This window comes from Hemitrygon akajei, unplaced genomic scaffold (assembly GCF_048418815.1).
Source record: "Hemitrygon akajei unplaced genomic scaffold, sHemAka1.3 Scf000197, whole genome shotgun sequence".
In the NCBI taxonomy this organism is placed as follows: domain Eukaryota; kingdom Metazoa; phylum Chordata; class Chondrichthyes; order Myliobatiformes; family Dasyatidae; genus Hemitrygon; species Hemitrygon akajei.
The window spans coordinates 331,767-345,421 of record NW_027332082.1 but is presented as its reverse complement, the minus strand read 5'-3'; the positions used below and the strand labels follow the sequence as shown (position 1 = coordinate 345,421).

The 13,655-nt window shown below is 44.8% G+C and overlaps 1 protein-coding gene and 1 pseudogene across 1 annotated transcript in view; both read left to right on the top strand.

Moving 5' to 3' along the window:
• LOC140724367 (uncharacterized) overlaps positions 1-3,875 on the top strand; it is a 40,402-nt pseudogene extending 36,527 nt beyond the window's left edge.
• Positions 1-13,655, top strand: part of LOC140724363 (uncharacterized) — a 49,832-nt gene that overhangs the window by 19,297 nt on the left and 16,880 nt on the right. The window lies entirely within an intron of this gene.

Sequence of the window (13,655 nt, the reverse complement as noted above, 5' to 3'; positions counted from 1 at the left end):
AACAAGTTTGGCCAGCTTCTCTGCCATAGAAACATGGAGAAGTTCAGTAAAGAAACAGGCTCTTTGGCCCATCTAGTCAATGCCAAAAAAGCATTTCAACTTGCAGTGCGACCTGGACCAGCTGGCAAAATGGTTTGAGAAATGGAAAAAGGAATTTAATGCAGACAAGTGTGAGTTGTTGCACTTTGGTCTGACCTACCAAGGGAGGTCTTTCACAGTGACTGGTCGGGCACAGAGGAGTGTTGTAGAAGAAAGGGACCTCTTGTAGAAGAAAGTCCTTAATTCACTGAAAGTGGTATCACAGTTAGATAGAGATGGAAGGGAAGATTTTAGCCCAATGGCCTTCATGAACAAAAGTACTGACAACAATAGATGGATGTTATGTTGACTTGTAGAAGACATTGGTGAGGCCTAATTTGGAGTACTGGGTGCAGTTTTGGTCACCTACCTACAGGAAAGCTGTAAGGACTTTGAAGGAGTTCAGAGAAAATTCACAAGTATGTTGCCAGGTCTGGAGTACTTGGGTTATAAGGAAAGATTGAACAGGTCAAGACTTTATTCCTTGGACTGTAGGAGTTTGAGGGGAGATTTGATTGTGATAGAGGGGCATAGATAGTGTAAATGCAAGCTGGCTTTTACCACTGAGATGGGGTGGGAGTACAACCAGAGGCCATGGGTTAAGGGTGAAAGGTGAAATGTTAAGGGGAACATGAAGGGAAACTCATTCACACAGACAGTCATCCGGGTGTGGAATGAGCAGCCAGCTCAAGTGGTGCATGCAAGCTCGATTTCAACATTTCAGAGGTTCATGTAGGTACATGCATGGTAGGGGTATGGGAGTGGGAAGATTAAATAGTTCAGCACAGACTAGATGGCCCAAAGGGCATGTTTCTGTGTTGTAATTTTCTACAAGAATGTGAAATATTACAAAAATTCACTCTGTCTTTTTAACAGCTGTGTGGACCAACCATTCACCTCAACAGGAATTTTTTATATGGCATTAAAACTGTGGCACTTTAAGTTAGTAATACATAAAAGAAAATCCCAGATGCACATCAAGAAAGACTAATTGCGTGAGACTGTTTCAGTTACTGTGGGGCCAGGCACCCATGCAGCTCAGCAGGAACAGGGAATAATACCAATGGAGAGATTCCAACTCAGCCAAGGTAGAAATTGGAGATGGCAGAAATGCCCCATTCTTATAGAAACAGGAACAGCATCAGGGAATTGATGGTCATTCCAGATACCAGCACTCTGCCCAGTCAGGAGATGATTTCTGTGTCCAACTTGGGTAGAATCTCACTGTAACAGTGTGATACCAGATCAAACCTTGGTAACTCAAGTAATCTCATCTGAAATGTTGTCCTACACCCATTGATGGATTTTGTAAATCTTTTTACAGGTTAAAAACAAGAAGGAGTTTGTCTCCAGGAAGTTCAAACACGGCACACCAGTTTGGTTGTCTCTGTCCAGATATTTAAGAAGTGGAGCAAGGGGTTCAATCGACCATCCTTGCTGCTCAAACTGTGGGGAGGGATTCACTCGGTCATTTGACCAACTGGCAACCCGTCATTTCACACAGGAGAAAGGCCATTCACCTGCTCAGACAGTGGGAATGGATTCACTCGGTTATCACAACTGAAGGTACATCAGCAAGTTCACACTGGGCAAGGCCATTCACCTGTTCTGTGTGTGAGAAAGGATTCAGTCAGTCTTCCCACCTGCGGACACACCTGTCAGTTCACTGTGGGCAAAGGCTGGTGATCTGCTGAATTTCTGGGAAAGGATTCACTCAGTCATCTGACCTAATGGCACACCAGCGTGTTCACACTGGAGAGAGGCCGTTCAGCTGCTCAGTCTGTGGGAAGAGATTCACTCAGTCATCCCACCTGCAAAGTCATCAGCGAGTTCACACTGGGGAGAAGCCGTTCATCTGCTCAGTCTGTGGGAAGAGATTCACTCGGTCATCCACCCTACTGGTACATCAGCGAGTTCACACTGGGGAGAAACCGTTCACCTGTTCAGAATGTGGGAAGAGATTCACTGATTCTTCCACCCTACAGAAGCATCAGCGAGTTCACACTGGGGAGAAGCCGTTCACCTGCTCAGAATGTGGGAAGGGATTCACTCAGTCATCCCACCTACTGGAACACCAGTCAGTTCACACTGGGGAGAAGCCATTCACCTGCACAGAATGTGGGAAGAGATTCAATCAGTCATCCAATCTACAGAGACATCATCGAATTCACACTGGAGAGCGGCCATTCACCTGCTCAGTCTGTGGGAAGAGATTCACTAATCCATCCACCCTTCTGAGTCATCAGCGAGTTCACACTGGAGAGAAGCCATTCACCTGCTCAGAGTGTGGGATGGGATTCACTGACTCTTCCACCCTACAGAGACATCAGCGAGTTCACACTGGGGAGAAGCTGTTCATCTGCTCAGAGTGTGGGAAGGGATTCACTCAGTCATCCAATCTACAGAGACATCATCGAGTTCACACTGGTGAGAGGCCATTCACCTGCTCAGAGTGTGGGAAAGGATTCACTGACTCTTCCACCCTACAGAGTCACCAGCGAGTTCACACTGGGGAGAAGCTTTTCATCTGCTCAGTCTGTGGGAAGGGATTCACTCGGTCATCCACCCTACTGGTACATCAGCGAGTTCACACTGGAGAGAAACCGTTCACCTGCTCAGAATGTGGGAAGAGATTCACTGATTCATCCACCCTACAGAAGCATCAGCGAGTTCACACTGGGGAGAAGCCGTTCACCTGCTCAGAATGTGGGAAGGGATTCACTCAGTCATCCCACCTACTGGAACACCAGTCAGTTCACACTGGGGAGAAGCCGTTCACCTGCTCAGAATGTGGGAAGAGATTCGCTCACTCATCCAACCTACATAGTCATCAGCGAATTCACACTGGAGAGAGGCCATTCACCTGCTCAGAGTGTGGGAAGGGATTCACTCGGTCATCTCAACTACTGGCACACCAGCAAGTTCACACTGGGAAGTGGCCTTTCACCTGCTCAGAATGTGGGAAAGGATTCACTGAGTCATCCACCTTACTGGTACATCAGCGAGTTCACACTGGGGAGAAGCCGTTCACCTGCTCCGTCTGTGGGAAGAGATTCACTCGGTCATCCAACCTACAGAGACATCAGCAAGTTCACACTAGGGAGAAGCCGTTCACCTGCTCAGTCGGTGGGAAAGGATTCACTCAGTCATCCCAAATACTGGAACACAAGTCAGTTCATAGTGGGGAGTGACCATTGTTATGAATCCCTAGGTTTTGTTTGATATGGACTGTCAGTCTGACTTGCAGCTTGTTTACATTGCTCGCAGTTTGTTTAGTTTTAACTGAGGACACAGACACTCAGAGTCAGATGGAGACGGATGAAAAATGGAAGGATCGAAACCAGGGAACTAGTGGCCAAGGGTCACTGTTTGGAACTTTCCTTTGCCCACAAGGGTGGGCTAATTATCGATTCACCATACATCGAATGTGTGGCTGTCACCTCATTTAACACATAGGAGTGGATCTGATTTGGGATATCCTATGGAGACCACTTATGTGTTAACCCTTGCCTGGGTGTGATGTGGTCATTCATTTGAAGATGATACCCCTCATGACAAGTCACTTTCGGTGAAAATTCGTATGTAGATTTGTAAAGATGACGGATAAAATCTACAGCAACTGTTCTCTCATTTTAACACTGTGGAACCTGTAGAACAGACAGACGGACAGACGTACTTTATTTATCCTGAGGGAAATTGAGTTTCGTTACAGCCGCACCAACCAAAAATAGTGTAGAAATATAGCAATATAAAACCATCAATAATTAAATAATAATAAGTTTATCTTTGCAAGTGTAAATAAGTCCAGGACCAGCCTATTGGCTCAGGGTGTCTGACACTCCGAGGGAAGATTAAAAGAGTTTGATGGCCACAGGCAGGAATGACTTCCTGTGATGCTCAGTGTTACATCTCGGTGAAATGAGTCTCTGGCTGAATGTACTCCTGTGCCTAACCAGTACATTATGGAGCGGATGGGAGTCATTGTCCAAGATGGCATGCAACTTGGACAGCATCCTCTTTTCAGACACCACCGCCAGAGAGTGCAGTTACACCCCCAGAACATCACTGGCATAACAAATGAGTTTGTTGATTCTGTTGGTGTCTGCTACCCTCAGCCTGCTGCCCCAGCACACAACAGCAAACATGATAGCACTAGTCACCACAGCCTCGTAGAACATCCTCAGCATCGTCTGGTAGATGTCAAAGGACCTCAGTATCCTCAGGAAATAGAGACGGCTCTGACCCTTCTTGTAAACAGCCTGAGTGTTCTTTGACCAGTCCAGTTTATTGTCAATTTGTATGCCCAGGTATTTGTAATCTTCCACCATGTCCACACTGACCCCTTGGATGGAAACAGGGGTCACCGGTGCCTTAGCCTTCCTCAGGTCCACCACCAGCTCCTTAGTCTTTTTCACATTAAGCTGCAGATGATTCTGCTCGTACCATGTGACAAAGATTTCCACCATAGCTCTGTACTCAGCCTTATCTCCCTTGCTGTTTGACATAACAGTCTTCTCTCGACATTTACCCTGAATTACAAATATCTCTCTCATCACCTATTTTGTGGATGAACTGAACTTTCATACTTTACCATCTGAAGACTCCAAGTCTTGTTTCCCCCGAGCTCAATAGTTTGGGAGTTATATTTACACACATACATACACATAACACTGTTAATTGTTGTTTAACTTGCCTAAGTTACTATATTATAAGTGGATATAATTAGCATTGTGGTTTTCACATCAAAAACAGACTCCAGTAGTAGTCTATTGCTGCTGGTTCATTTCTGAAGCATTACGGTTCATAACAAAATGGGGCCTGCATCTGGGATATGATCAAATTTGAGGATTGATTAATTATCGATTTCATTGGGGAAATCTCTTTTGATTTATTTCTGTGCAGAAAATTTGTTGATCGATGTCAGGAAGCGCCAACCTCTGAGGTATTAGAGGACGCCAGAAGGGTTGAGTTGTTGAGTATTGCTGAAAGGTTACATCTTGCTAAGGTGAAATTGACAATGAGGAGGGCACAGATGCAGAGGATAATAGCTGAACATTATGTTTCTGAGAGTGTGTTTAAAGTGGAGGAGTTGGAGGTGTTTCCTGAAAGTAAACAAGTGAGCTTGAGCTCCAGTACAAGTGAGAAAAATTAAAGATGGAGGCTGCGGAAAGGCAGAGGCAGTTTGAGGCTAGAGAGGCAGAAAAACAGACAGAAAATTGTCTCATAAAGTATAACAAAGGGGAAGGCTCAGCAAGCCTATTCTGCTTTGACAGTTGATGAAGCAGCTGATTATTTATACTGCACCAATCAGCACCACTGGGCTATAAACGTGCAGGAGCAGTGTATGGTTCAGTGCTTTGCTCAAAGACACTCACGCTGCCTTGGCTGAGGCTCGAAATCATGACCTTCAGATCGCTAGTTCAACACCTTAACCAGCTGGTCATGCACCACACATTATGACCTAGTGAAACAGGCTGTGCTCAGAGCTTATGAGTTGGTCCCAGAAGCATACAGGCAAAAGTTTAGACATTTGTAGAAATCTGTGAACCAGACGTATATGGAATTTGCTTATGAGAAATTTGTGTGTATTTCCTGCTGGTGCACATATAAAAATGTAAATGATGATTTTAACAGCTTGAAAGAGTTGGTTTTAATTGAAGAATTCAAAAAGTGCGTGCCTGATGACATAAAGATGTATTTAGATGGAAATGATGCTGCCACTATGCAGGAGTCTGCTAGATTAGCAGAACAGTTTGCTTTAACTCATAAGGTTATGTTTACCCTGAATAAGAGTTTCGAAAAGAGTAGCAGGGATAACCAGGGTAAACCAGAAATTAATGCTGGGATTTGTCAAACTTGTCAAGTTGTGGCTAAACCTAATCAGGTCATCCCAGTGGCCCCACTGCTAACTATTATGTGTACTGCATTCAGATTCCCAGAGGCAATGCCTCTCAGAAATATTAAAGCTAAAAATGTGTCGAAGGCTCTTACCGAGTTTTTTTTTACTTTATTCGATTTGCCTCAAGAAATCCAGTCTGATCGAGGAAGTAATTTTACATCTGGGTTATTCCAGCAGGTAGTTTATGAACTGGGAGCAAAACAAATTACATCATCTACATACCATCCGGAATCACAAGGGGCTTTAGAAAAATTTCACTCTACGCTCAAGACATGAAATGATCAAGACATACTGTGTTGAAAATGGAAACGACTAGGATGAAGGAATACATTTGCTTTTGTTCGCAGTAAGAGAGTCGGTTCAGGAATCATTGGGCTTTACTCCATTTGAACTCGTATTTGGTCGCAGAGTGAGGTGACCTTTGACCTTGTAAAAGGAGCGGTGGATTGCTGGGGATGTACATGTTAACTTGTTAGACTATGTTTTAAAGTTCAAAAATAAACTACACCAATTCTGTAGTCTAGCGAAACAAAACTTAAAGACTTCTCAAAACAAAATGAAGTGTTGATTTGATAAGCAAGGTTGCGAAAGAAAATACCAGGTGGGGGATAAGGTGCTTGCCTTATGTTGACGAATCCACTTCAGGTGAAATTCAATAGACCGTATGAAATAGTCTCTCAATTTAATGATGTGAATTATGTTATTACAACACACGACCGACATAAACTAACACAGCTGGTACACATAAATATGATAAAGCCTTATTTTGACAATCAGGCACCATCTGTGAGTGTTGTTGTCAAAATATATGAATCTGGCAACCCTGAGAATGAAACAATTGACTCGTCTGAGACTTTTCACAAGCCAAACATGGTCCCAGTTAGACTAATGAACTCCGATGTTCCAGAAAACATTGATAACAAGTTGTCTCATCTGCAGCCAAAGCAACAACAACAGCTGAAGGAATTAATTCTGAAGTTTAAAGATTTATTTCCCGATGTTCCCAGGCTAATCACGGTCTCAGTACATGATGCAGATATTGGTCAAGCCAAACCGATTAAACAACACCCATATCGCATGAACGTAGAAAATGTAAATTGGCTGAGCAATTGTTGTAAGTGTGGAAACAGATTCAGTAGGTCTCAGAGGCACTGATTATGGGAAGGTAAATGCAGTAACAAAAACAGATGCCTATCCTATCCCTAGGGCGGATGATTGCATCGATAAGGTTGGAATAGCTAATTTCTTACAAAGATTGATCTGTTGACAGGGTATTGGTGTGTTCCATTGACGGACAGAGGTAGAGAAAGTTCTGCATTTGTGACACCATCTGGGTTGTATGAATACAATGTTTTGCCTTTTGGAAAGAAAAATGCTCCAGGAACATTCCAGATAATGATTGATTTTGAAATTCGAGGGTTGGAACACACAGATGCCGATATTGATGACTTAGTCACAGGGAGTGACACTTGGGAAGAGCATATCTCTGCAGTAGAAAAGCTGTTTGACAGGCTTCGCAGGCCAGCCTTACAGTTAACTTGGCTAAGAGTGAATATGGCCATGCTTCTGTGACCTGTCTTGGCTATGTTGTAGGTCAAGGCAAGTTGGCTCCTGTTCAGGCAAAAGTCCAGGCAATTTCTCAAGTTCCTATTCTGACTGCTACGAAGGCTCTTAGAAGATTTCTGGGAATGGATGGATATTATCGTAAGTTCTGTAAGAACTTTGCTGCTATTGCTCTTCCTCTGATTAATCTCCTGAAGAAGGGTGAAAAGTTTGTTTGGACTGAACCTTGTCAGGAGGCATTTGATCGATTGTTATCAGTATTTGAGATTAGGCCAATCAATGTAGTATTCTGAGCAAATTTAATTAGCAGATTGGAGCTGTGGGTGGCGACATAAGTCATGGGTGCACAGAAAGTAAATGACAGGGCAAAAGAGACAACCCTGTGGGTTATGTGTCCTGAGGGTCAGCGAGACAGAGGAGATGGAGCCCACTCTTACCACCTGCCGGCGATCTGACAGGAAGTCCAGGATCCAGCTACACAAGGCAGGGTGAAGGCCGAGGTCTCTGAGCTCCTTGTCGATACTTCATGCCTTTGTATGGCTACTGCTCTGCCCATGACTGCAAGGAACTGCAGAGAACTTTGGAGAGCAGAGAACATCAGAGAAACAAGCCTCCACTCCATGGACTCTCCCTACACTTCCCCTCCCTCGGAAAAGCAGGCTATGTACTCAAAGATCCTCACAACCTGGACATTCTTGCTGCAAACCCGCTGCCACATTGGCAGAGAGATACAAAAGCCTTAAAGGTGTACCTGGTGTACAACCAGGCTGAAGGATGGCTTCCTGTCTGCAGTTATAAGCCAAATGAAAGATAAAATAGACTCGGCCTCACAATGCAACGCGACGTGACCCTGCACCATATGTCTATCTGCACTGCACTTTCTCTGCAGCCATAATGCTTTGTTACAGTTATTTTTTTGTTGTATATGAGCTCAATAAACTGTGTAATGTATCGATCTGTGTGGATGGTACATCAGGCAAGATTTTCACTGTAGCTCAGTACGTTATGAGAATAAACAAATTCCCCACTTTAATTGTGTGGAAATATTAGACAGACTGAGCTTCTGCTCCGGAACCACAGAAGGAAACTGACCTGTTGTCATTTCTGTGGAAAGCAAATATATGGAAGATGCTTCAATCTCACATTACGATCTGCAGTAAATGGAATCAGGTGACCGGTGGTGGGTCTGCCATATTAATATCAGAATCAAGTTTAATAGCACCGGAATATGCCATGAAATTCGTTGTCTCTGCGGTAGCAGTAGAACCTAATTCTTAACAAAAGATTTTAACAATTGTGATTTAAAATAAGTATATATATAGTACAAAAATAGAAAAAAAATGTAATAAACTATTCTAATTGTGTGGAACTATTTGATCCGGATCTCACTGCGTTGTCTGAAGGGGACAAAGGTGAAGCTACACGGACACGTAGAGCAGTGACCCGCAAATGCTGCAGATCTGCAGAAAAACGTGAACAGGAAACGGGATCAGGTGACGGGTGGAGGGACTCCGACCTGAACCGATGACTCTGCTCCTCTCCCCTCACACACTGCCCGACCCATCCGCCGCATTCCCCACATTATTCCATATTTACACCAGATACATGTCTACTTTTCCACACCATATCTACCCCGATCCCTTTCCCTCCACCCCCAGGTCACAGAGTCACGGGCTCGATTCCCATTCCCTTTTTCAGAGACTGGGATCCCTGATTCAACCGGTAAAGATGCTTTGCATTTCGATGTGTTCACCTCTCAGTCCTCGACTCTCTAAATGACATTTAGAGTTATCACATTTGATCTTTCTTCAGGTTATGACCCCACCGCTCCAGGGATCAGTCAGGTGAATCTTCATTGCACTCTCTATAACAAATACTCTCTAACCTCTTTGTTCATCCTCTATGGAATTAATTTCCATCTTCTGCAGCCCCGTGTTGCCCCCACCACTCACCTCCCACCCTTGTCACTATTTTCACCTTCCACCTCCCCCCTCACCTGGATCCACCTCTCACTCCCAAGCTCTTGCCCCATCCCCACCCCTCACCTCTTTTCTCTGACTATTTCCCGTCCACTCTCAGTCCAGAGGGAGGGTCTCGGCGCGAAATGTTGACGGTCCATTTCCCTCCACAGATGCTGTCCGACCCACTGAGTTCCTCCGGCAGTTTGTTCTTTGGTCTGTATAACCCGTGTTAATATGGGGAGCGGGATTTTACAACATATTGCAGGGCTAGGGTTAATGGACTTTTCGGTGAGACAAAAACATTAATCACGGAATCCAGTGTTGTGAGATGTAAAGTCCCCTGTTATGTGTCCGGCTGTGCCGTGTTAGTGGAATGGGCAGCGTGGTGTTTGTCTCGATTCGGGTCACAACACCAGAATTGCCAGCGGGGTCCACACACATTGTATTAGTCAACAGAAAACCTCTCGTCCCTGCAGTCTTTGTCTCCTGGTAAACTCAATACCCTGACAGTATGGACCATAGATACCCCTTCCTCTCAGAGTCAGGGAATCACTCAGACAGCTGATCGCTGAGAGGAATTATATTTATTGGTCATTAAAGTTCGCCCAGATTCGTTTGGACGGATTTGATGTGGAGTTCGGGGTGTCACAGTGAAAGGGCCGGACGGCCGAACTCTCTCCGTTGTCCAAACATCCTTCCAGGTGAGGCGACACTTCACCTGTGAATCTTCCGGGGTCGCCCATTGTGTCCGCTGCTCCCGATGCGGTCGCCTCTACACTGGTGACACCGGCTCCTCCGCAGTTGTGTCGGGTAGGAATGTTTTATAACGGGTGTCGATATTTTTCTACCCTTTTGTGCGGGATTGGTGGGTTTTGGGGGTTAATGATCGGGATGCCGTCCTTTTTGATGCGGGGGGTGTGGAGGGAGTTTCATTTTTTTTCTCTCTGAACGACTTTCATGCTTTCTTTGTTTCGTGCTTCTCTGGAGAAGAAAAAAACTCAGCGTTATTTATGAATACCTGCTTTGGTAATAAATTAACCTTTGAACTATCCACTCCGAGCGGGACTTCCCGATGTCCAAACATTTCAATTCCGATTCCCATTCCCGTTCTGACGTGTCATCCCATCCCTTGCCAAGTTGAGGCCACCCTCAGGGTGCAGGATCAGCAACTTATATTCCGTCTGGGTGCCCCCACCCAACCTGATGGCATGAATATCGATTTCCCCCTCCGGTGAACAAATTTACCTCACACCCCTCCCTCCCACTCCCTCTCATCCTCTCTGTCTTTGTACGTCCTCTCACCTGCTTATCACTTCATTCTGGGTCCACTGCTCCATCCCTTTCTCAATATATTGAAGTGTACCTGTGAGTGTCGATACTCAAAATATCCTCACACGTCAGGTGTTACATGGTTCGAACTTTGTACATCCTGTTCAGTGTTTAAATATATAAAAAGTTAAAGAAGCTTGAATCTTTACATAAATTATTATCGCAATATACGAATAGAAAATATTGTATTGTGGAAGTGGCAAATGTTAATGGGAGGAGGTCAACCATTTGGGAGGTTTGGAAATGCATTTCATCTCGTTCATTGCCTCACTAAATTACTCTTTTTCCTGTCAACACAAAGAGAAAAAGAGCCTCTTTTCAATCAACTACAGTTGGTGGAGCGAGGCCAAGGAGTTAATCAGCTACTAATGATATGAAATGACGTAAAACTAGCTTGTAGCCTAGAATTTTTTTTTTCCATTTGGCTTCCAAAACAAAACTAAATTTATCCAGGTGTAGAAGAGGATTTTGGATGATTACCTTGAATATTTCATCAAAATCAGGCCGAAGATGAGCGAGCAGTGAATTTTTGTTTCATTATTTTCGACTCTTAAACATAGGTTTCGATGCTCATTCCGTGCTTAATATAGCTCCTTCCTGGTATCCAATGGTACAAATTGGAAAGAGCGGAAAAATGCTCGCATTTGTGTACAGGTATTCCCCAGCTTCCTTGGATAACGGGTCGAGTGAGAAGGAATTTCACAAGTACCTAAATTAAAAACAGTCACAGCTCCAGGATTTCACCAAAAACGATCAAATATCCTAATGTTATTAGTGGTATTTTTCCCCACCAGCCAACAACCCCGCTTCCGTAAAATTCCCTCTATTTAATATCCGGGGTTGTTAAATTCCGTGCTTGTTTATTTTGACTTTTTTACAGAGGTGTCGGCGCGGCGCTCCGGTGAGCTTTGCTAGCACTGCACCCCTGAATGTATGAGACAGTACAGTGTTAAATGCAAAATCCTGAACAGTGTCGATGATCAGAGGGATCTTAGACTCCAAGTTCATCGCTCCCTGAAAGAGACTGCACAGATTGATCGGGTGGTTAAGAAGACAAATGGCACGGTTGTCTTTATTAGTTGAAGCACTGAGTTCAAAAGTCATGAAGTTGTGTTGCAGCTTTGTAAAACTAGATAGACCACATCTGGAGTGTTTCATACAGTTCTGGTCGCTCCCATTCTCGGAAGGATGTCGGGGCTTTGGAGAGGGCGCAGAAGAGGTTTACCAGGACACTGCCTGGATTAGAGAGCATGAGCTATAACGGGAGGCTGGACAAACTTGTGTTGTTTTCTCCAGAGCGGCGCAGGCTGGGGTGAGACTTGGTGGACGTTTATAAGATTACGAGAGGAATAGATAGAGTGGACAGAGGGTATGTTTTTTCCTGGGGGTTTGAAATGTCTGACACATTTAAGGTGAGAGGAGATGTGAGGCGCATCTGTTTATTTCCACAGAATGCTGGGAAGCTGGAGTCTATGCCTGGGGTGTTATACCCCACCGGTCACGTGATCCCATTTGCCCCTCCCATTTAACCGCAGATGTAACAATCTCTTTGTGCATGTTCACAATCTCCAGGTGGGTGGTCACGCATCCTCCATGTTGTGTTGGGAAATCTGATGTTGGCCACTGAGTCCCGTTAACTTCCCCCGAACTCGCCTCGCTTCCTGAGGCTCCTCATATTTGTCCTGGAGCTTTATGGCGGTTGTGTCTTCTCCCGGACTGGGGTGGGTGAGAAAGGAGAACGTCCCAGATTGTGGGGATCTTTGATTTCACTGACTGCTTTACCGAGGGACTGGGAAGTCTCGGGGGGAAGATGGTTTCTGTGATGTGCTGATCTGGATCCAAAGGTCTTACCAGTTCCTCGCAGTCACGGGCAGAGTAGTTACCATGCAAAGCATGAAGTGTCCGGATGCGAAACTTTCTACGGTGTGTTGATAAAAATTTTGGTGAGGGTCAAAGTATATCTGGTAAAGTTCTTGTTATTTTTGCTAATTCTGTCATTTTAGAATCTTTTATACAATAGTATGTACTATTCATTCAGTACCTATGTGTTGCTGGAGGACCATCAGTGATTGTCCTTGATCCCTTCTCCCACCTGGTTCCATCTGCTCATCTTGTTCAACCTCTGTCCAGTCTCCTCACACCACCCAACCCCGCTTCAGTGATATACATCAACCATCTGGGTCATCCTCAGTCCACCTTGTATCCCACCTCCTCAATGTTATATATCAGCAAACTTTCTTCCAACCCTTGTCTTCATTGTGAAGTGTTCTTTTGTACCTTTGGCCTCGCTGAGTCATTTCCAGAATCGGTTATTGTTAGCTGGAATGCCAGAGGGTCATCAGGTCCCAGTTGTGTTGTGCATTGGTGTGGAGGTGCTAGTTTATGAACAGTGACGGGCTGACACACTGCAGCATTTTACTGGCAGCAAAGAGTACTGGGAGAGTTGGTGCTTGGGCTCTAATCCTGTGATTGGCATTCCAGGCAAATGAAACTGCTGGTGTTTTGGCTTTGACTTTGGTTTGAGCTTCTACAGAAGGGGCTGGATGCTCGTCCTGCAATGAAGCAGAAATTTCGAGCAGCTGGACATTGTTTGTGGTGAAATCCTAGATTGCACTACCCAGTGTAAGATGTGGGGACGATGTGTCAGACTCTCGGGGTCGGTGAGTGGCAGGTTCAGCTGTGTGAGTCTGTGAGGTTGGGTCCTGGGAGATCACGGTTTTTGATCCAGGTAAAGTGGACCCGGGATTGAGCTGCTTGGGCTTGTGAGGTGTTGATCGAGTATTTCTGGTCTGGGATCAGATGTTTGTTTCTGGAGTTTCTTTGGA